At 37.1% G+C, this 24,829-nt stretch overlaps 1 long non-coding RNA gene across 1 annotated transcript in view; it reads right to left on the bottom strand.

Annotated features, from left to right (window-relative positions):
- Window positions 1–24,829, bottom strand: part of LOC140626683 (uncharacterized) — an 83,454-nt gene that overhangs the window by 17,865 nt on the left and 40,760 nt on the right. The window lies entirely within an intron of this gene.

Raw genomic sequence — 24,829 nt, 5'->3', positions numbered from 1 at the left:
CTAGAAATGGAGGCTCCACAGGTCTTGTTTCCCTGTGGTTCACTGTCTTATCCCTGAGTGCTTAAATAGTGTCTGACACATTGTATGTGCTCATTAAATACTCGTTGAATGAAAGAATGAATAAACAACCTGAAAAATAGAATATTTTTCTATTCTGAAAAATAGAATACAAAATTGCATATATATATAAAATTATTTATATATATACATATATGTATTAATGATTTCTTTAGGTAATTCTTTATATATATATAAAGATATATATATTTATATATATGTATATGTATGTATATATATAAAGAATTACCTAAAGAAATCATTAAAAATTTAAAGGGAATGTGCTATTTGGTTTTCATGGAAAAAAAAAACAAAACTAAAAGCCAAATAAAAATTTTAAGTGAGAATCTGTATCCACGGCATCTGTTAAACTATTACATGGCAAGGTAATTCAAATCTTGACTGTGGAAATTCATGAAAATATTTACTCACAGATTCTCCTAGATCAAAAACCTTAGAATTATAATCAGTCAGGCAAGGGTGGGAAGATTGATCTTGGCAGGAAAATGCCAGAGATGGAATCCAAAAGAATGCACAGATAGACCCCACGTGTCTCTGAAAAAACTGCAATTACAACCTCTCCCCCTACCCCCTATCAAATGGTTTCTATAGATTGAATCTGATTCTTGACACTTAACTGTGCTTCTCGTTGACGTGGAGGGCACTCTGGCTCTGTGTGTCTCTCTCATGGCAGAGGAGGCCTGTTGGGCACATAAGGTGCACACAAACGCTTGATGATTGACTGCTTGATTGGAAAGAGGAAGATATGAGTCTGGAGGACAGACTGTCAGTTCCAGATGGTTCCCTGAGGAAGAACAGGAGGCGATCCAGGAATCTCTGCCCCAGAAAAACCACAGGCTGTCAATTACATGCATCAAGCAATGTGGAGAAGAGGCAAAGTGGAAGCGAAAAAGAACCAAGAAGTTATTCTTCTTGAATGTACGGTTTTTGCACTATTTTCATCTCATCTTTACCAATTTGCAGGATCTTCCCGGGAGTGCTTGGGTCCAGGTACTGTCCCCCAAACGTCTATACATCGCTTCATGTTCTAGTTATGATTAAAGTAAAAACAAATAGGCTTCATGATTCTATTTCAGGTTTTTCTCCCAAGCACCATCCTTTCAATAATTTTTCCTCCTCCTCTTTTTTTTTTTTTGAAAAAGTTTATTTGCTGCCAAAGAGAAAGTGTGGGTCTTTGTTATTAATGTTGTAGAAATACAAATATGTCCACCTCAGAAAGGAGTCTTCATTAACTCCCACAGCCCAGAAAATTAAGGCACGCCTCATCAGGATCCGAGCTTGCTGTCGACTAAATTGCAAGGGACTAGTTGAGTTGCTGGGGTTCATAATGCTGATAGAGCGGTTTCCACGTGAATGAAGGATAAACAGCGATTAATTTCAGCCAATAAATAATGGTTTGAGGCCCACATTGAAAGAGGAACAATTACTTTTCCATTTTTCCTGCCAAATGAGCTGATAAGAGAAAACAGGGGAGTTGGCCACGTAAATCAGTCTTAATTTTATCTTCCCCATTAAAAAGCAGCCATTAAGACCATCTTCGGCTCATTTCATCCTCCTCTTGTTTCACTTTTTCAATTTGCACAAAAGGGGGGAGTTTGCTCGTCATAAAATTTCACTTTGGCCAACCTATCATTTGCATCTGGGCCAATAAATAGCAATTAGCATAAACATTTAAATCAGGAACTGGAACAAATTCTTGTTCCCCCAGCAAGCTGTTAAATTACAGTATTTTACTATATATAAGAAGCACTAAACAAAAGATCTGTCGGGCGCTATTATCCTCTCTCGAATAGGACATGGTTGAAAGAGAAATAATAACTCCAAACCCACAAACTCCTCACTCGGATCCAGGGTGTCTGTCTCCTGTGGTCTTGACCTGTAGAATCAATGTTTCTTGCCGACTGTGTAAGTTCTCGACCAAACAAGGAAGTTTTAACTCGGGTTTGTAAAGGATAGTAATTTCATTAAAAATAAATACATGCTCTGCATTATTACTAAAAGTTGATCAACAAGAGTTGTTTTGAGCTCAAATCAAAGTCCACTGCACAAAATGTATAAGATGTATATAATAGGGAGATGAGAATTGGCTTCTTCAGGTATTCAGGTGCCTTCCTGAGTTCAGAGGAAAAACTGTGATCAAAATCTCAATGCAAAAGGGTTCAGGCCCAGGGCTCATCCTGTCCTTGCTCCTTTCTCACAGTGGTCCCTGGAGATGGTTTTTCAGAAGAGATCCTTTGTCTTATACAGCATGGTTCTCAAAGACAGAAAATATCCCCAGATATTTGTCTAAACCTTTGTCTAAACCTAGTTGGATTCTTGGTTCATGTTCTCTCTTGACATACCAGAGGGCTATGATGAGGCTTGATAGAAAGATATTAAGAGGAAAAATATAGAGAATGGCCCTCGGTGACTATCTCCAAACCAAGTATTAAGCCTGGCACCTTTTTCCCTTTCATTGTCAACCAAAACTTAGTTCATTATTTATCTATGGCTCATTGAAAGTCAAGGTGAGTGCTTCTCTTGATTAGGCCCTAATTAATTTTGGCTGGAAACCCAGAATGGAACAGAGTGGTTTTGATGTTTTTTATGAAAGCTTTCACTGGAAAGATTTGGGTTTACCAATGAAATGTTAACTGCATCCGGTTTGCGTATACGTGAAATGTTTATTTGCAATTACATAGGTTGCCGTGAGAAGACACTGAAAATTTGAATCGGTCGTTCCCTACTGCTATTATTGATAAATTATTTTCTTATTTCTACAGGATGCTTAAAAAGGAAAAAAAAATTGTCTCACTTCTACAGAATTTGAACATAGTCAACCTGGCGTCAACTAAAAACATAAGGGCAATGCTTCCACCATCTCTGGAACTAGCCAAATGTTAGATGACGTTGCTTCGATTTCTCACAAGACATCAAAAATTGCATAAGTCCCAGTTTTGAGTTTACAGTTTATCATTTGAGTCATGTGGATGTGCATAACCTCCTTTATTCCCTACACTGTCTATCTCCCATCGAGCTATGCACTGCCTCTTATCCTGTCATACCTATTCTTGGACCCTAGGGAAAAAACAGGAGAAAAGAAGAAAGAGGTGCTTATGTTTTACCCCAATCTACAAGGGAATGAGCAAAATTAAAGGCACCAAGAACCAGAGACCCTCTCCTTCTCAATTCTCTCAACTGCTATCTTCCCAAAGTAGACGATCATCAATTTATTTAATCTACAACTGTTGGGGCCTGATGTCGGCCAAACTCTGGTGAAGCCAGTGAATGGAAGGTCTGTGGCCTTCTCATTTTGGGGGTTAGAAAATTTAACATAAGAAGTGAAGATATTCACCAGGGTATGGGTCAATAAATTTGTTTTTTTCAAAAGATATATTTTTTTTAATTTTTACTTTTAAGTAATCTCTGCACCCAACTTGGGACTTGAACTCACAACACAGAGATCAAGAGTAGCATGCTCCACCACCAACCCGGTGCCCCTGGATCAATAAATTTCAAAGCACTAATAATTATATTGGTTTGCAAAAGCACAGAAACTGCTCTCGGTCTCCCTACTGTCCATCGTATTGGAGTCTAAAAATCCAGATACTGTTTGCAACCACAGCACACATTTCAGCACACTCCGGTTGGTCTGTAACACTGATGATGGAGAACATTTGACACATGTTCAATATTTTGTTAAACTGAAAGGAAAACCGTGTTGAGACAGTTTCTCAAGAAACCCGGGCCTGGTGAAGAGACACTCTGTATGCATCTCAGAGAATGTGGCCAAAACAATACCACGTGTTGCCACATCAGCTTCCAGTTTCCTGTGCAATGAGACTGTGGCTGGCTAAATTCTGGTGAATGAAATATGGACAGAAACGATGAAAATCACTTCCAGGCCTCGCCCTAAAATATATCCCTTCTTTCTTTCCTTTCCTCAGTAAACCTGGGCCTAGCGGTTTCAAGTGCAGTAACTCAGAGATGAAGAAGAGCAGTCTTAGACCATAAGAGGAATGGAAAATCCACTTTGAGTACATGCGACCACCAAGACTTCAGGGCTTGCCTGTAATGGCAGCTGTTTGCTTACCCCAAGTACTGAAGAATGGGTAGGAAACAAGTAGGATGATTAAAAAAAAAAAAAAAAAAAAAAAAAAAAAAGCTTTGATTAGGACAGCCAGAGATTCAATTTATAAATGGCTCAGAGCTACAGAAATGCTTTTTCTCATTAGCTTAGAGAATAATGCAAATCAATGTTGAGCAAAGTAAATAGTAAATTAGGGCAGAACGGGGCAGAGGTACGTGCACTGGGATCAATAGGAAACAGACAATGCCTCTTCTAAGGTAAAGAATTAAATGAGCAGCTAAGGAGTTAACATTAAATTGTCTAGTCCCAGGGCAAATTGCACAGGAAGTAGGGGAAATGGGCAATGGAGAACTTTCAGATGGAATTAAGAAAAATGAATGGCAAAAATTATTGAGGGGCACCTGGGTGGCTTAGTTAGTTAAGCACCTGCCTTCAGCTCAGGTCATGATCTCAGGGTCCTGGGATCTAGCCCTACATCAGGCTCTCTGCTCAGCGGGGAGTCTGCTTCTCCCTCTCTCTCTGTGCACTCTCTCTCTTTCCTATCTCTCTCTTAAATAAATAAATAAAATCTAAAAAATAATTATTGATATGCTTAAAGTAAAAATAAGTTATCTTTAGAAATTTTATGAGTAGCAATATTTTGAATAAAGTACCATTATACCATCCCTCGGTAAATAAATGGATACACTACAGAGCAAATCAGGTTCACCAACATAGTTACATATTTAAATTCTGTTTTTTAATTTACATATATAATGAATATATAAACAAAAATAATTTATTATATATAATATGCATATTATATACATGCATAGCTTATGTATGTATATATGAATCTGAGGCAGAACTACTTTGTTTCATTAATCTGCTGATTCCTACACTAAGAGAAAACATTTTATTTTATTTTAAAGATTTTATTTATTTATTAATGAGAGACACACACAGAGAGAGGCAGAGACGCAGGCAGAGGGAGAAGCAGGCTCCATGCAGGGAGCCTGACGTGGGACTTGATCCTGGGTCTCCAGGATCAGGCCCTGGGCTGAAGGCAGCACTAAACCACTGAGCCACCCGGGCTGCCCGAGAACACATTTAAAAAAAAAAAAAACTCATTGGGGTTTTTATACTATCTTTAGATTTTGGAGATTATGAAAAACAAACTATATTGTAGAATATTTGGAAAGTAAGAAAAAGTAGAAAGGAAAAAATCAAACTCCCCTACTAGTATCTCTCAGATAATATAGTAATATTTGTGTGAATGAATTATATACCAATTTTGCAAACTATATTTTATCCCAATTGAAATTATAGTTTACACTGAGATTTGTTTTGTTTTGTTTTGTTTTTTTTCTTACCATTTACTTCTTATTAAGATCTCCCATTGGTTTTCCATCTCAAAAATAGCAAAATCTAAGTCTAGGTACAATGGGGCACACTAGGTGTGCCCAGATATTGGCTCCCTCTGCTAACAGGGCTATCCGGTGGAACATAAGTTGCCAGTAACCTCAGCCCCTTATGCCAGTGTCTTGTAAAAATATCCTAAATTTCTACATCACCCGTGACATGAAAAGGATTCAGAAATACTGTAGACTCTTATCTTCTTTTCCAATAACTATTTGTGGAGAATTAATTGTATTAAACTTATTAAATGGACTTATACTTATCATTTATTGTAATAATCCATTAGTTTTAAAACTTATTTCCATGTTTATTACCATCCCTTTATACGATTCCTATGTTTTAATTCATTTTTCATTTTACCAGAGTTTATCTTTATGGTATTTCTTTCCAGGCAGGGTACAAAAGTGATATATTTTTGAGGCTTTTTTACCTGAAAGCCTCCTTATTCTGACTTAGCACATGAGTGATAACTTGCATTGGTATTTAATTCCTAGGTCACAATCTGTTTCCCTTAAAAGTCTGCAAACATTTTTCCATCATCTTTTGGCATCTAGCGTAGTGAAAGAGAAGTCTGAATGCTGTAAATAACTGTAAAATCATTGTCATTATTTTTATTTATTTTTAAAACACAACTCTTTCTGATTTTAGGGTCTCTTTTAATCAAATTGGTCTAGATTTTAGAAATCTCTTCAAATTCTAGATTGGTATTTATTGAGCTTGGGATTGTTTTCGGTTAAAACCATGATTGATGCTGTCCTTTTGTTCTGGGTTGTTCCTCTGGAATATAATTAATTCATTCAGCTCATTTTACAAATACTTATTGATTACCTACTATGTGCCAGACACTGTTGGAAATCGGTAGGTAGGGTGGATATGGCAGTGAGCCAGAAAGAGTTATAACAATTAAGGAAAAGTACAGGACCCTAAGTCCTAAGAAGATGCATATTTATAGTTCTTAAGATGAGTATTCATTTTTTATTCTCTGTGATTGCTGTATTCTCATTTCTTTTCTATTGGTCATTATCCTCTGCATTTTATATTATTTTTTAAGATTTAGACCTTCACTCCTAAATTTTCTGGTTTTATTTTTGCTTTTAACTGCTCTTGAGGAAAACTTTCATTCTACCCATATTTTGTGCTTCATAGATGCTTTTATTTCCTTAATTTTTTAAAAAGTGTATTTATTTATTTGGGGGAGGAAGGGAAGAGGGAGAGAAACTTAAGCAAACTCCGTGCTGAGTGCAGAGCCCCACAGCAGGCTTGTTCCCATGACCTGAGATCAAGACCTGAGCCCAAACTAAGGGCTGGACTCTTAACAACTGAGCCACCCAGCTGCCCCATTGATGCTTTTCTTATACGTATCTCCCCTCTTATCACATCCTACCTTTCAATCTGCTTACAATAAAGCTACTTGTTCCTTGACTGAAGAGACTATGAACTCAGAAATCTTTTCCACCCCCAACTTTTTAAACAATTAGGATATAATTCATATACCATGGAAATCACTACGTTAGACAGTTTAGTGTTTCTTAGTATCTTTTTAAGGTTGTGCAACCATCACTGTCTAAATCTAATTCCAGAACATTTTCATGACCCCACAAAAACCCTGTAGTTGCTAGCAGTCACTTTCTATCTCAATCTCACCTTCTGGAAACCACTAATCTGCTTCTTATCTATATGGGTTTGCCTATTTAGGACACTTCATATAAATGAAATCATACAATAAGTCACTTTTCGGGTCTAGCTTCTTCCACTTAGATAATGTTTTCAAGATCCATCCTATTGTAATATGTGTACTTTAGTCTTTTTTTTTTTTTTTTTTTTTTGCTGAATATTATTCCATCCTATACCAGTTGGGTTTTTCCATTCATCAGTTAAAGAACAACTGGATGGGGATCCCCGGGTGGCGCAGCGGTTTGGCACCTGCCTTTGGCCCAGGGCACGATCCTGGAGACCCGGGATTGAATCCCACATCGGGCTCCCGGTGCATGGAGCCTGCTTCTCCCTCTGCCTGTGTCTCTGCCTCACTCTCTCTCTCTGTGACTATCATAAATAAATAAAAATTAAAAAAAAATTAAAGAACAACTGGATGTTTCCCCTTGCAGCCAGTTTTGAATAATACTGTGATCAACATTTTTACATGTTTTCGCGTGCACGTATGTTTTCAGCTCTCTTGTCCATATATCTAGCGGTAGAATTGCTATCCTACAGTAAATCTATGTTTGAGTTTTCAAGGAACTGCCAACCTATTTTCCACAACAACTGCACTGTAGCATTTGATAAAAGTTTCCTTTTGATTTTGTTTGGTTGCTGTTACCATTGTTTTTAGTATAGCCGCCTGGTGAATGAGAAGTGCAATCTTACTGTGGTTTTGATTTGCATTTCTCTAATAAGTAATGATGTGAGCATCCTTTTATGTGCCTATTGACCATTTGCATATCTTTTTTGAAGAAATATATTCAAGTTTATCATTCATTTTTTAAATTGGGTATTTCTCTTTTTTGTTGTTGAGTCGTAAGAATTCTTTATATATTCTGGATACCAGAATTTTATCAATATATGATTTACAAACATTTTCTCTTATTATGTGGATTGCCTTTTCACTATATTGACATTGTATTTTTATGGACAGACTTTTCTTTTTTAATTTTACAGAAGTCACATTTACATACTTCTTTGGTTGCTTGTGCTTTCAGTGTCATAGGCTAAGAAACTGTTGTCTAACCCAAAGTCACAAAGATTTATGCTTATAATTTCTTCTGAGTTTTATAATTTTCCTCTTTCATTTAGGTCTTTGATTCATTTTGCATTAATTTTTCCATATTATATAAAGGAGGGATTCTAATTCATTCTATTGCAAGTGGATATCCAGTTGTCCCATTTGGTGAAAAAACAAATGTCTTTCCATTAAAAGGTCTCGGCCTCTTGTCAAAAATCAATTGACTATAGATGTGTAGTTTCTTTCTGGTCTTCAGTTCTCTTCTGTAGATATATATGCCTATTGTTGTGTCGGTATCACGCTCTCTTGATAACCATAACATCGTAGTAACTTTTGAAATAGAGAAGTGGTACGTCTCTAACTATGTTCTTCTTTTTAAACATTGTTTGCCTGTTCTGGACCTTTGCATTATATTATTTCAGAATCAGTTTGTCTATTTCTGTAATATAGGCGAAATTTTCATAGGCATTATATTGAATCAGCAGATCAATTGGGTAGTACTATAATCTTAACAATATTGTCTTCTAATCTATGACACAGGATACTATTCTATTTACCTAGATCTTTAATTTTCTCCAACAGTATTTTGCAGTTTATAATTCTTATACTGCTTTGGTTAAATTTATTCCTAATTATTTTATGATTTTTTTTGCTTCTATTATGAATGATCTTTGACTTTTTATTTTGACAACTTTCAAACTTGCAGGAAATTGAAAAGAATAAGTAACACAGTATAGTTCCATGTACCCTAACTTTGACCTAGATTCACCGATGTTAACATTTTGACATATTTACTTTTTCATATGTTCTCTCTTCCTTCCCTCTGAACCACTCTATTTTTCTTCCTTGGAAAAATATTTCTATATTTCAGAAAAGTGACTTACAAATGAACATTTTGAAAAATATCCTTGGGACTCCTGGGTGGCTCAGTGGTTGAATGTCTGCCTTAAGCTCAGGGCGTGATCCCAGAGTCTGGGGATCGAGTCCCACATCAGGCTTCTCTCAGGGAGCCTGCATCTCCCTCTGCCTGTGTCTCTGCCTCTCTCTGTGTCTCTCATGAATAAATAAGATCTTTAAAAAAAAGAAAAGAGGGGATGTGGTTCAGTGGTTAGCACCTGCCTTCAGCCCAGGGCATGATCCTGGAGTCCCAAAATTAAGTCCCACATTGGGCTCCCTGTGTGGAGCCTGCTTCTCCCTCTGCCTCTCTCTCTCTCTCTCTCTCTCTCTTTCTCTCACTCTCTGTGTCTCTCATGAATAAATAAAAAAAAATCCTTAAAAAAAGAAAAGAAAAATATCTTTTACATTGTTCGAGGACCACTAATTTTAAAAGAATAACATTAGAGAAAATGCTACTTGGCTTTTCTTTGATGATATTTCCCCTCCATGTTATAATTTTGAATGCTGTTCATAATTGGATATGAAAGACAAGGATGGTTAATAACACCTCCAACTGCCAAAATGCAGATAAATTCGTTGGTTTCTACTGTCACAAATTCCTGTCCTCGGAACAAACAACAACAAATAAATGGGAAGCCTTCCATAGCACTCCAATGGGTGTCTTTTAGTTACTACTGCAGTATTTTATGGGAGAACAAAAGACAAGTAGAGACTCCTTCAGGAAAAATATCATGTAGGTTTATTCATTCATTCATTCATTCATTCATTCATTCATTCAATAAATACCATTCAAAACTCTGTTAAGTGTTAGATCCTAGGGTACAGACCTGTTCCTGCCCTGGTGGAAGTTGAAGGTTAGTGTGATGACAGACCATGAGGAAACATAAATATATAGAAGTCTATAATTCTTTACTAAATATTTTGGTGTCTAGGAATATCAAAACAGAAAGCATTTTCTCTGAAAACAGAAAGTATTTTCGTAAGCTTGTTAGCAGTGAGACCTGATCTCTACTGACGTAAAGCTGTTTCATTTTTTCATCTATTTATTTATTCATCCCACTTGGTAAGAATATGCATGTCTTTCACTACAGAAATATTAATGTTCTTGATTATAAGGTGCTGTCCCACACTCTTTAAAATACAGTTTATGTACCATATCATCTCTGTAAGAGAAAAAAATTATTGAAATTCTGAAATAGGCCTGGCATCAGTATTTCAAGTACAGAGAATAGAAGGAAATATCTGGAATAGAAGATATTTAAGTGACAGGTATTATGAAGGAAGCTATCAGATTGCAGTGATAGTAAAAATGAGTGAGGGACAGTTGATTAGGGACAAACTGAATCCATTTGGGAGCAAAGCCCTCTCAGAACGTACAAACTAAGAGCTGAAAAATAGGAAACCAACCAAAGAAGTTTTAGGAAGAGACAGTGCCTATGAGAAAGCTTCTCATAGGCAAAGGGACAGCAAGAAAAACATCTATGAGGTAGATTTTGTGGCTGGAATGTAGTAACTCTTGCTAATCAGGGAAGGTAGTAGGAAAGGATTTCTATATCCACCCACAAATGTTAAGTCCACCTACTTCCTTTACCCCCGCCTCGCCACTCCTGCAACAAGAGTGTCCTAGCCATTATGTGAGAACTTCTCCCTCCCACAGAAGGTATGTTCTGGAATAAGAGATATACCTGACTGGTTGGACAAATCTTAGTAGCCTCTAAACATGGCACTCTGCTTAGAGTCTCCTGTCAGACAAAAGGGTGTTGTTTCTCTGCCCAAATAGTATGTGTCTCACTAAAGGTGGCTCTTAACAAAAATGGCTTAATCAACAGCTAAAATATTCCATCAGACCAAATTTTGGCATCATACCTAGAAAACCGCTTTCATAAGGCCTCATTCCCAGCCCCCTCTTCAAAAAATAAAGGTATTTTGTTGAATTAAAACAGAACAATGTAATATATGCTTTATATTGAATTCAGACAAATTGATCTGAAACTATAATGAGATCAAAACTAGTTATCTAACAAGCTTAAGTTAACCACTTTGGTTTTACAGAGAGGTGCTGAATACCACTGCATTGCACTGTGGAAAGCATCTCTTAGCCAGGGGCAGTATTTACTCTGTTGAGAACAGGGCCAATGCATGGCAATTCCTGTTTGGACAAGGATGAGAGTAGTAGGTGCTTTTGGAATCTACTAATTAGAATGAAATCTTCGAATGCTTATGGTCAAAGCCCAGAAAATTGGCAGATCTTACCAACGTTAAGTCTGAGAGGTGGCTATAATTCTGCCCAGATAACTAGAAAGAGTGAGGCAATGGAATTTTGATTGGCAAATTACAGTGCAAATTACTTCTTCTTATGTTAAGGCTCTCAGTTTTATGAATAGAAATTTCTTCATAATTGTTAGAGGTTCATAAAAAAAGTTATCAGAACATAAGAAGTAATTTCAATGAGCACCATGTTTTGAATGCCTCCAGAAAAAAAAAAAAAAAAAAGATTGCTAGGCTGTGAACATTACTGCATATCTGTAGGGGAAAAAATATGTTTTTATGCAAAATCCATTGAGTCGAAAGCAGCATTTATATGATGGCAACTACTAAATTAAGAAGAAAATTCTGTTATCTGAAGGTTTAATCATAAGACATCTACATCAGCATAATGGAAAATAGCTAATAATTGGCCAGATGTTTGGCTTTTCATGTGATGGGTTGTTTTCAAATTATTTTCTACCCCAGCACACCTGAGGGTTACAACACACCCCATCAGTTAGAGTAATTCTCGAGGGGAGAGGGGGCCTGTTCGGCTCCGGATGGAGGGAGGGGGCTGGGGAAAGTCCCTCGGGGTATTCTGATATGTGCCCCTGGGGGACCATCATGTGTCAAAGACTAAGTAGAAATGAGGCGTTTTATGAGTGAACTGTTTCAGTGGCATCACACTGAAAATGACATCATCAATTATGGTATTTAAGTCCTCCATTTTCAAAGGTAAAAAGCTCTGGCTAGGCTTACAGGAGCCAAGATAGAAAACCAGGTAAGAATGACTGAGGGGAACTGATCAATGTTGAGGCCCGTGTGAAAATATTGAGACAAAGGTGCTGCCCTACCTTCTTTCTGCATAATCTTTTTGGGGGTGGGGTGGGGGAGAGCACTCACTTAAGCAAGAAATCATTTCAGTCTGTATATTACTTATCTGTTAATTCATTCAACATGAATGAACGGACATTTTGGTGAATCTACTTTCTGTAGAGCATTCCACTGGGTTCTACAATTCCATATTGTACAGCCCTGTTAGTTGTCGATTTCTTGGCCAGTAAAAAGGAAGTCTTGAATTGCCTTCAAAAACTAGTCCAATAGATGCATTTTTGGCCTTAGGAATGTAAAAACTAAATAAAACCCAGTTTTAACTTTGAGAAGTGAATTTTCTTTATGCTTTTTTAAAAAAAGCCATACCTGAAGTAGTTTCCCAGTTCTGTGTTTTGTATATTTGTATAACTACATATTATATACATGTGTCTACATGCTCATGGTACGCAGACACACACAATTTAACTATATTAAACCAAGGATTAATGTCTAGAATTAGGTGACTAATATACCACATGAGCTTGGTCATTTAATTAATATCAAATGTTCAAACATAAAATAAAAGAACTCTTACCCTCACTTTAACATATAATTTACCTAGACAATTAAGAACGATGGAATCATAGAAGTATAATATGCTAATAACTCTGTTCCCTTTACCTTGATTAATTGTTTTGTTCCTGACCATGCCTGGGTGGATTCCCAATTTCTGAGGTCCCACTGCATATATATCCAAATGTGAAGGTCTTTCTTGTTTCCTGTGACTCAGAAGAAAAATGGGCATAGACATATCTATGGGGCTTAAAAGGACTGTCACTTAGCTCCAGAAATGACCTTGACACCTTCCAATTGCAAAAATCTACCTGCAAGCTTTTGTGATAGGCATAGTTCTGTTACATGCTCAATTACAAAACATTTTACAAAAATTTTTCCTCAGGAAGAGTCACCTTATATTCAAAGCCATAAATACTTTCTCATATCCAAGGGGTTTACTCTCAACTGCATCCTTTCAAACAGCAACATATTGTTTAAGAAAGGAAATAAACAACTCTAAACGATTTCAATTAGTGTCTTTGATGAAAACAGTGTAAGACGAATCTATAACACAGGTTAGTAATTATTCAGAGTCCATACCACAATTACCAGTACTGTCCGCCATTATATTCAATCTTTTAAAGGTCAGTTTGAAACAGTACCATGCTGTGAAGAGCACAAATGTACACTTGCAGAATCAGTGGAAAACCATAAACTATCCAAATGTAATATGAATGGTCACCATGGCTTGGGATAATATTTTTAGTAGCACTAATGTATATAAATATAAAGGCATTATATCTCAAACAGCTTAGAAGAAAATGCAAAAAAAAAAAAAAAAGCCACTGGCAAACTCTTTCATGACCAATGCTGCTAAGTGCTGATTGATCAAGGTACTGATGTCAAAGATATGAGGGAAGAATTTGAATAAGATTGCTGAGATGTGTGAGAACAGACAAATTTTACAAAAGCACATTAAAAATAAATAGCATATGTTTATGCTGTGTATATATAAATCTCTAAAGTAAATGATACAAATAGACATTTGACTATTTCAAATATATCTTAAAATTATTCATTATAGTTCGATAATTACTTTTCAAATCTTAATTATGGGATAAATGAATCTTGCCTTATATTTCAGTTCACATTATATGTGGGCATATGTGATATTATGTTTATACCCTTAAATTTCAGAGTTTAGCACATTAAACTGCCCAACTTATTTGTTCACTTTAAATACCAAGCATTACTTTTCATAATTTAATAACTATTTCATGTTAATTGTAAAAGCAGGCTATATCTATTTCTTTTCTTACCTTTGCAAGTATATTTAAAGTCATTGCCGTCAAAAGATAATGTGTTGGCCACTTGAAATTTTAGTGTTTGTAATACGAAATTCTCCCTGGAGTAACGAGGCTGGCTTTAGCAAATAAATTACAGGATGTCTGGTTAAATCTCAATCTCAGATAAATAATAAATAATGAATAATAATAAACCATGAATAATTTTTTAGTATAAGTATGCCCCATGCATTTTGTGCATTTCACGGGGCATACTTCTACTAAAATCCAAAAAAAAAAAAAAATCAGCTGGTTTATCTGAAATTCATATTTAACTGAGTATCCTGTATTTTTCTCTGACAACCTTTTCCTAGAGTGAATCGAGAATTTACTTTTGTTATGTTTAAAAGGAATGAGTGAAGGAAACTATTAGTAGGATTTTCAGCATGCTAACTTTAAGGGTAGATTTATTTTCTTGATTCCCAAACATTGAAAAATGGGAGCCCAGCATGTCTTTTTTTTTTTTTTTCCAGCATGTCTTAGTGACTCTGTATATACTATATCCAGTCCAAAATAATCCCTTTCTCTGTCTGTCTTCATGTTGTCTTCTCTCCCACAGCTGATATATATACATGTATCTTACTTCCACTCTACAGAGCTATTTCAGACACAAACTGCATGAAAGATGCCATATCAAACAAAGCAACGTTGTGCAGGATGCTGGAAAGAATTGTTTAGGGGGCCGCACATTATTCCATTGATGGGAAATGCTCAGTCCATCAGGAAAACATTCCTCAGAGGTGTATTCCAGAGACGTATAAAAAAATAATAAAATTTGAAATTCTTATCATCTTCCCAGCCTTCAGAAGAGGTTTTTTATAAAGGGTAAGGCATAGGATCCCGGTGTTATTTCTGCATGACATTAGCGCCCATTACTGTTCCACATACATTATAAACATTACACAAGGGTCATCAGGAGCCCTGCAGTGCAAATTTTCGTAAGCGATTTATTCCTACCTAGTGGGCACTTAAGCCTCCGTTGTGTATAGGAGCAAAGTGTGTTCCAGCAATAAATAGCAGAGAAAGCACTATCGCGTCTCTTTTCTCCCCCACAAGTGCAGACCTTGGTGGATGAGACTAATTCTTCTCCTCTTTTGAACCATTGACAGGACGCTTTGGCACTATTACAAAAGTCACACTACTCTAGATAGTCTGTTATTGGTTAACTAGACAAAGCCCAACAGGTCGGGTGACCTATTTTTGCTTTTTGACAGTGCAAGTCAAAGTACTTAACTTCAATCACGATCTCATTTACAAACCCCCCCCCAAAATAAAAAGCATGACAGCGAACACTAATATGATGGTAATTTCATATTGTTTCTGCTTATGAATTTGTCTTTCCCTTATTAATCATCCAATAAAGTACTGACACTGCAGAATCCTGACGTAGCTCAACAAACCATGTACTAAGGACAGTAGCACCCTACAGGAAGGGGCTCCAGGCAAACTGGAGAAGCGCAAAGCTTTTATTAACACCAGAGGCCCATTAGAGTTCTCTCTGTTCACCTTCAGTGGAGCAATAAATGAAGAGAGCTTCACCGGAGAGGACTCCTACTGTCTTTGTGCTGGTAATGCACAGCCAAGCTGTAGTCATGTTGTAACGCTTGTAAGAAACAGATGTTCCTTCCCTGACAAATCTCCTTTCTTGATTTATTATTCATTTGCTCAAATCACAATGGAAAGTCTTTGGCCCATTAATTAAATTCCAAGCAAAATAAAATTTGCAGCAGAACTCATTACTGGTAAATGACTTTGACACTTCATCAGATTTGAAGGTAAAATAGGCGACTTTAGGAAGTTAAAGGTGGAGGGAGCCTAGGCCTTTTCTGCAACCACTGCAAGATGATAAAGATTGTGATGAAATTTTTATGTTAAGTACTGATCTTGGAAAGTTCAATTTTCTCCCTGCACCCATCCACCCCCTCCACGCACCCCCCGCCCCGCACCCCCCTCTCACCACAATCTACTTTGTGGCTTCTTTTAAAGGCAAGTCTGAAGGAGACACTCGGATTTCAAATATATTTATGTATGTGGGTATCATGTCTTGCTCCAAACACTAAAGCACCTATTTTTTTTTTTTTTCAGTATGCAGAGATGCTTGGCGCGTTGTATACTTGATGTATTACCTTTTGAAAAAAGGTCCCAGGGAAATCTAATAACCATGAACTGCGGCAAGATAAAGGAATGACAATTAGGACTGAGGCCGGAGCAGAGGAAATTTTGATATCCTGATCCCAATATCCAAAAGCATTATCCACAGTGAAGCAAAAATCTAAGAATTTCAAACCATACATGGCTTTTACCAAATCATAAGCAACTAAAGAGCAAAGAAGATAAAGGCTTTCAGAAGAAGGACAGAACTCATGGTTTTCTTCAGAAATAGAACATGTGTTGAAAATATGAAAAATACAAGCACCTCTACAACAAAGTTTGCTTCTATGGGAAGTTGAGTTCGATTCTGAGTTATATAAAGATAGTTCGATATGTGAGTCTGATTCATAATCCCTGTCTGGTCCCAGTGACTCAAATCTCCTTTTCCCATGCAATTGTGTGTCGTGATCCTTTGCTCCTGCAGTTATTCTTCTATGAAGGGTGTCAAACATTAAGGGTCTTTGGTTTTTAGGTGTCATATCTTGAGTCTTGGCCACTGGAAAAGGAAATTCTTGACAAATACCATACCAAAAATGTCTGTGTTAAGGACTAGGGCAAATAGTATACTCTTACCACTTGAATCCAAATATATATTTCTGAAATAGGGAGTGTGAGTAAAGATCTGCCACGTGGTGATAAGTGGCTCTGCCCATTGCTTTAAGCAAACTTCTAATTATGGGGCTTATGAGAAAACAAGAAAATGAATAAAAAGTGGTGGCAAACGTTAAGCAAAATGTGAATTTATTTTTGTTATTTTAAGGACCAAATTCTGATAATTAGCTGCCTAAAATTAAGTTGAATTGAGGTTTCCAGACATAGGTAAGTTTTTAAATGAACATCAAAAAGCCTCAGATTAACAACCTTTAATAAATACACCTCAATAATGTCCTCGAAATGTAGATTCCTTTAACTAAAGATTTATGATTATTCAGGGACAGTAAGCACTGAACTTGCTTACTATGTTAAACACTGTTTGTCACACAAATGGGATGTCGCTGAGGGAGAAGGGTAATGTTAACATATTTTGGAAAATCATCTATGCTATCTAACATATTGATAAGAAGATTGACTCGATCTCATAAATTGCATCAATGGTACAACTTGTTTTTACCAAAACTTTAAGTAGATCTACAAAGTTTCCAGTTGCAAACAAAACCAAAAACATAGTTTACATAACAAGATCCATGACAAGTAGCAGCAACATTTCTACTGGAACATTCTTCTCATCAATCCAAATGGTTCTCCTTTCAGTTATCTCAATTTGGCTCCCTGTCTTCCATTTCAATCCTTTCTACTTGTTCCAAGAAATAAAACTACAAGAAACAAACCCATAAGTCATAATAATGCAGTGACAGACACAAAAGAGGCCCATGCAAATCAAAGAGCAAAAAAACAAACAAAAAACAGGAGAGTGTTATGAAGTCCAAAGAAGGAATATAGTCCTTAGTCTCTCAGAGTCTGACGCCTTTGTCCTAGCCAAATGAATGATATTTTTGGCCTAATGCTGGATAACATTGGACTTCACACAAAGGTGAAGGAAGTTATAAATTATGCATCTAAATCATATTTTTAATTTAACGAACATACGAGAGTCTTTCTGTCAAATAGGTTGCCATCTATCAAAGTAGTCATCTTAGGTGACCACCCACTTGTTCTAATGACACTGTCACTGCTCAAAAACCCTGTAATGCCTGTGAGTAGGAAATGCCTTGGGCCATTAGTGTCTTTTTTTAGAGTCAGATTTCTTTATAGACATTGAATGATATTATACCACTGATGATAAAATTATCTGCCTGATTTTATGCCTAAATGATATTTGGCTATTTCAAAAAAAAAAAAAAAAGTGCATCTTCCCAAAAATGACAATTAGCTATTAATCAGGACATTCTCAGGTTCTCTAGATTATTTCTTAAAAAGGAGCTATAAGGTGTTGCATTTATGTATACATTCTCAAGATGACTACTTTGAAGGGGGCACCACTCATTTGGATGAATTAGCTCTAGCTTATTAGCTAAAGTGTCATGTTATAGTTATACAGAACTCTAGAGAGTAAAGAAACTGGTATATAGATATTTCTATTCTCTTATTTTTGTCATACTGATGGAGTGAAAGTGGAAGCATGAATGTAACAATGTCCCAGATCCCTTCAGCATCTACTTCTGCATCTGAAAGTACAAAACAGCAGTTGCCAAAGTTTTAATGGTACGGATCCACCCTTTGAATGCCTGGAATAAAAGTGTATTATTTTAATTCACTGTTACAAACATATGATGCAGTAGGTATTTGGTACCTAACTTATTATGAAAAAAATAAAGTCTTGAAGCAACTGACAAGTAAAGTGGAGAAGTACACACAGAAATAAAAAGATGACTGTATAAAATGGAATAAAAAATTGAAGAATATTAGAGGCCAAAAGTCAGTCCAATAAATGTCAAGACCTCTTAAGGATAACTAATTGAACAAAATGGAAGAAGAAGAAGAAGAAGAAGAAGAAGAAGAAGAAGAAGAAGAAGAAGAAGGAGGAGGAGGGGGAAGAGGAGGAGGAGGAGGAGGAGGAGGAAGAGGAGGAGAAGGAGAAGGAGAAGGAGAAGGAGAAGGAGAAGGAGAAGGAGAAGGAGAAGGAGAAGGAGAAGGAGAAGGAGAAGGAGAAGGAGAAGGAGAAGAAAAAGGAAGGTGGAAGAAAAGGAGATCATGGCAGTGGATTTTTTTTTTCTTCCATAGGTTTGTAAAGAAGGGGCCACAGATATCAGATGTAGGCAAAAGGAGAGAATACACCATGGTGTTCTATTACTAAATGAAAAGACATCAACAACATCAAGCTTTGACAGCTTAATCATATTTTAGTGGGAATTTAGTAGCTTTTGGGGGTTAGATTATTTAGTTATTTAAAAGAGTGGGCTGTAGGCTATAGTTAGAACTTTATTTTCAGTTCTCTCCATTGACTCTAGACTCCACCTGTAACTCCACATGGCCTCCTGAGAAACAAATACATTTTTAGATACCTCCTTAAGAAGGAGGTCGTATAGTCAGGTATACAGATTCGTATACTTCCAAGCCCATTACAATAAAAGTAATCCCTAAGAGTAATTCAAATGATACTAAGTCCAACTGAGGGATAGATAGGTGTTATAAAACCTTTTTAAAATCAGAAGATAAATTTGTGATATGTATTACAATACACATATAAATATAAATAACATGCTGTGGGATTGTAGGTATTTCTTTTGGGGAAAAAACCCAAAAGACAAATAAAATCTGCATAATGCATGCTCCCTTATCATGCAAAATAAAATACTAAATTTAAGAAATATCAAATGTTATCCAAGTGAAATTCTAGTTAAGTTGTTGGAATGAAACAAAAGGTCTATGCAAATTCTTGGAAAATACTGCTGGGTTTCAACATCTAGAAAAGAATTAAATTAGAAAATTGTGTAATTTGTATTTAATATTTCAAGTGCCTCAAATTTTCAACTCATTGCTGTATATTCTTTCAACAGCATATGATATTAATGAGTCAGATGGTCACTTTTGCCTATGAGAGCAGCCCAGACCTGATGAGTACCAGCCTGCTCCAAACCATTTCATGCTGTGATGCCAAGTGCAAGAGTTCCACTGTGACACTGGTGAGTAGCAAGGCAGCAGAAGGCATCCAAGAGAACATAAACAAATCAAGTTTGAAGAGCATGGAAGCTCAGTGCTCAGGAATAAAGAAAAAAAATAGATTGGAAACACACTAGACTTACCTCTCTATTCCTCTTTATGGTATCTCTGTCTCAAAGGACACCATGTATGCCAATGGTTCAAGATATGGAAGGATGGTGCAATTTTGATCATTATTTTCTGGGCTACCAGCACTCTTTTCCTCTTCTTCATATTTCTACTCTTTTTGCTACATGTCTTTGGCTAGATTTGTGTAAGTAATGTGCCAACATGAGCAGTAAGGGAAGAGAGCATTGGCCACTAGAATGTAATGGGTGAAAGCCAGATTCACAGACTGACCAGACTTTTCAGTAATTATCCCTCCACACAGAGTTGGCTGTTGCTGGGAGTTTTAACAACAACCATTAGTAAATGAGCAATGCACTTGGAATCAGAAGATCAAGACTTGAGTCCCAGCACTGGTCTTTATTAACTGAACCCCAGGGTAAAAAATTCACTTTGATCTTATTGAGAGCAAGTCTCCTCATCTATAAAGCATCAAGTTTGTAATCCTAACTTCCTTCCATAGCTAATGTTCTGGGATTCTGTTCATTATTTTGAATTGATTTCAGTTCTTATCACGGACTCAGAGCTGCACACTTATGAATGAGAAATTTCACAGCATAATTACAACAACTGTTCATTGAGGGCTTATTATTATTATGTATGGGCTCTGGGTGAGATGTTTTATGTATATATTTTCTACTCTATCTGACGATCCTCAATCTCCCTTTTAGTTGAGAAAACTGACCGTGAACGATATTAAGGAACTTTTCCAAAGCCACATAGCTGTTAAGAGGCTGAGCTGGGATTGAAACCCAGGTTTTTAAAATTCCAACATCCTTCCAATGTGCCTTCTCCTCCAGGATCTCAAATAAGACATCTCTTTTGAAGAACCACAGAGGTGCTTTTTCAGGGATGGAAGAGTTGAAAATAAAAACATATTCTGAGCAATAAAGGTGAAAATTTAGCACAAGGGATTATGCACACACACACATACCCCCACATCTTGCACCCATAGCTGTGTAAGCCTTTTAAAAATAGAATATTGGGAAAGAAGATTTTCCCTGTAACATGGAAATCTCATCCTTCAGGAGATTTAAATATAACCCAAGTCAGCAAACATTGCTAATCCAATTAAGTTTGCTAAGTGTTAGGCTTGATGAGGGGCACAGCGGATAGATAAACTCTTCCCTTAACCATAATAAGCCAATTTTGACACATCGTAGGGGATACAGAATAGTATGGAGGAGGAGTTTCTAAGCCAACCTAGAAGTTACGAAAGACTCTCAAGAAAATATACTGCGAAAGCTGAGTCCTGCAGAATTGGTACAAGGACGTGGTTTTGGTGCAGTGGGGAACAACAGAGGAATGTCAGAAGGTTTCTCAAGCTGAAGAAACCACATGTTCAAGATGGCAGGAAACTCTATTAAAGGGACTCTGTTTGGATCATAGCTTTTGTGTAGGAAGAGCATGGATGAAGGATGAGGCTGGGCAGGCGGAAGCAGACCAGATCGTGGAAGTCTGTAGAAGCTTAATAAAGAGATTTGACTTTGTCCTTAAGGGCAACAGAAGCTATGAACGAATTTTAAGATGGAAAGTAATATGGTGAGATTTTTATGCAGAAAGTTGACCTTCGCAGTGGTGTGAAGAACCTGCTAGAATAAGGTAAGGTACTGGACCATGGACATAAGAATCCAGGAGACATCATTGGAAGCCTCACGAGAGGTGTGCAGAGTTGACCATACAGAACACAGAGGATGATGCGTGCTGTAAGAAAGCAGCTGACAAAATGCTATAGAAGTGTAACCTATATAGTCAGACAGGGTCCCATGCACAGAAGGGGCCTGAACTTGGGTTCATGCTCTGCTGTTGACCTCTTGTATTTTGTAGGCAAAATCTGTTGTGACAATGGCACATGAACGTAAGCGGAGGAGATACACACAATATGTGGGTCTGCTATTCCTTGCCACCTCACTTGTATAGGGTGTTTCCAACGCCCCATGAACACAGGATTTCAGTGGGCTCATAAGGTGTAGGAGTTCAGCAATGTTCAAAGCAAATACAAGATTAGTATGTTATGTTTATGATTAATTAAGCAGGGGCAAGGATTGCCGCAAGAGGCAACTTTCCATTTGAACCGGAAATGCCTCAAACACAGAAAGCAAGTGATGCCATTCTAAGAAGTAGGAGTAACGAGGGAAGTCTATCATGTCCTTCCATGAGTTCCTTCCTTGTATCCACTGATGCTGAAGATGACAACAGATGGAAAGGGAGAGGGCGACCCATTGTTCCTTTTCTTTTTAGTTCAATCCTTCTTTTCTTACCATTGTTAAGCCAAAGGTAGTGAGTGGTCATAGAATCCATGCACGTCAAGAAGTGCAATAAAGCCAGGTGAATTTGTTTTGTGCAACATCTCCACTGTTTTGGTAAGAACAGAAGACAAGCATATTCGAGCTCTAAAATATGAAATATATAACTTTGCTGATTCTGCATGTGATTAAATGCTCTTATATTTGAACTTAAAACTGGCATTGCACAATAAAAGGATGAAGGGTAAAACTGAATCAAATCTTAGTTTTTCTTTGCTTGGAACATTAAATAGTAAACAAATAACATTGTTGCAAGCCAAAAGACCATGGAAGAAAAGGAAAAGTTTTATATTTAGTACCTTTCCTGTCACTTTTTTCCTTTTTTTTTTTTTTTTTTGAACAAAGGATCCTGTATTTTCACCTTGTACTGGGTCCTACAAATTATATAGCTGGTCCTGGCTCTAGGTGTGCAAAGATTTACAGAAATGGTAAAAAAAAAAAAATTACACGTGAATGTTTCCAAGTAGAGAAAGAGGAACTGTGAGTGCTGGATGTGTAGTCCAGGGACTAGATCTGATCTCTACCGTGTTCATTAAAAAATGAGATATTAAGATACAGGAGTTGCAGTATGTAGACAGATTAATAGCAATTTGTTGGAATGATTTTAAGTCTGTTGCATCTGGTAATATAGATATCTGAGCTTTTATTTGTGTGCATTTGAGTTTTTCAATCCATTTTCTAGCAATTCATTTTTAGACTATTTTACAAATATATCAGATCCCGAGAGTTGGGAAATTAAAACAAACCAACCAACAAAACTGCTGTTGCTCCATGAATCGTTGGAGAAGTCTTGATGAAAGGATCCTTCCTCCGCTACAGGTTGTGCACATTTTGTCCACAAACTGCTTTTGCTTTTTAGACCTACTACTCTGTCTTTGCAGAGATGCAGTCATTTCTGGGACAGATGTTTAATTCTTTCCAAAAACACTGACAAGGGGTTCACATTGCATAGTTCCTTCTGGATGGAATGTTCCATAGTAATCAAGAATGTCCCCAGTGGATCACAGCTTCCTCTCCTGCTATCTTTTCCTTCTCAATATGTCCCCTTTCTGCAAATCTGGCTCTAGAGAACCCTCATTCTTTCCTGTGCTCCCCGTCTGCCCATCCATCTTCATCTGTCCTCACTTGTGTGCAGGAAACACACACACAGACCTTTGATTGCCATTCACCTTCATCCTCTACCTGGTTTTGCCAAGTTTGGTGGTTTTCCAACCTGGCTACCTATTAAAAGCACTGGGGGGTGCCTTTAAAAAAATTTCCTGGACCTCACACTTAGTCTTTTCATATTATACTTCTGGGAAAGGTCCTGGAATATAATATTTTTAAAAACTCTTCTGGAGATTTCGATGGCCAGGCTGAACTCAAGCCTTGGAAAATTCAGGGGTCATTTCCTCTGTGCTACCTTTGGGCTGTGGAACAATACAAAAGACTCCCACAATGACCAGTTAATTCCACTCTTAACAAAGCAATATGACTCTTTTTTGTCATTGGCGTTGCCTGCCATCTCCCTGGCTTGTTGTCAACAGGCAGGTAGCAGATGAAAGTCTGCAGATTGCACAGGGTAAGGACATCAATTCTGAAACCAAAGTGCCTACGTGATGTTGACTCTGCTGCTTACTGGCTGTGTGACTTGGATAAATTTTTTAGAGTCCACGTACCTCAGTTTCTCCATCTGTAAAATGAAGGTGATGACACACTTGGGATTGTTAAAGGGGTTAAATAAGCTAATACTGGTAAAGCATCTTTATAACAGTGACTGGTACAGTAGGTGCCATATAAATCCATGCTAAAATATTAATAATCAGAGTTTGTAGAGTACCTACTCCAGTACACTTTGAAACCCCTATTCTATGTCCTTCCTCTCTTCATCTAACTTAGTCTCATATTTTGACAGCATTTGACATGAACTGCTTGGCTTCTCTCCTTTTTATTTAGACATTTCTCTTCAACTTCACCTCTTTTGCTCCCATCTTCCTGTCAGTCCCTAAGAAAGATCCTTGTTTCCTTTCTTTTTTTCTTTTACCCTTTCCCTTTCCTTTTCCCTTTCCCTTTCCCTTTCCCTTTCCTTTTCCCTTTCCCTTTCCCTTTCCCTTTCCCTTTCCCTTTCCCTTTCCTTTCCTTTCTTTCCTTTCCTTTCCTTTCCTTTCCTTTCCTTTCCTTTCCTTTCCTTTCCTTTCCTTTCCTTTCCTTTCCTTTCCTCCTTTCTCTCTCTTCTTTCTTTCTTTCTTTCTTTCTTTCTTTCTTTCTTTCTTTCTTTCTTTCTTTCTTTCTTTCTTTCTTTCTTTCTCTTTATCCGTGGTTCTCTTCTTAATGAACAACGCTCACTCATGCCTTTGTTTCCACCCCTGCTGCCGCCCCTGGGCTTTGTGGCACTTGTGTCCCTCTCTAATCATTCTGATTGGGTCATTAGTCTCAGTGGGAAAGCATGTGAGGTGTTCTTATCTCTCAAAGTCTTGTTTTTTTCCATTTTCTCCTGCTTTATTCTTGG

The sequence above is a fragment of the Canis lupus genome, chromosome 38, assembly GCF_048164855.1.
Source record: "Canis lupus baileyi chromosome 38, mCanLup2.hap1, whole genome shotgun sequence".
NCBI classification, from domain to species: domain Eukaryota; kingdom Metazoa; phylum Chordata; class Mammalia; order Carnivora; family Canidae; genus Canis; species Canis lupus.
The sequence above is the reverse complement of the archived record's forward strand: the minus strand, read 5'-3'. Positions and strand labels throughout refer to the sequence as shown.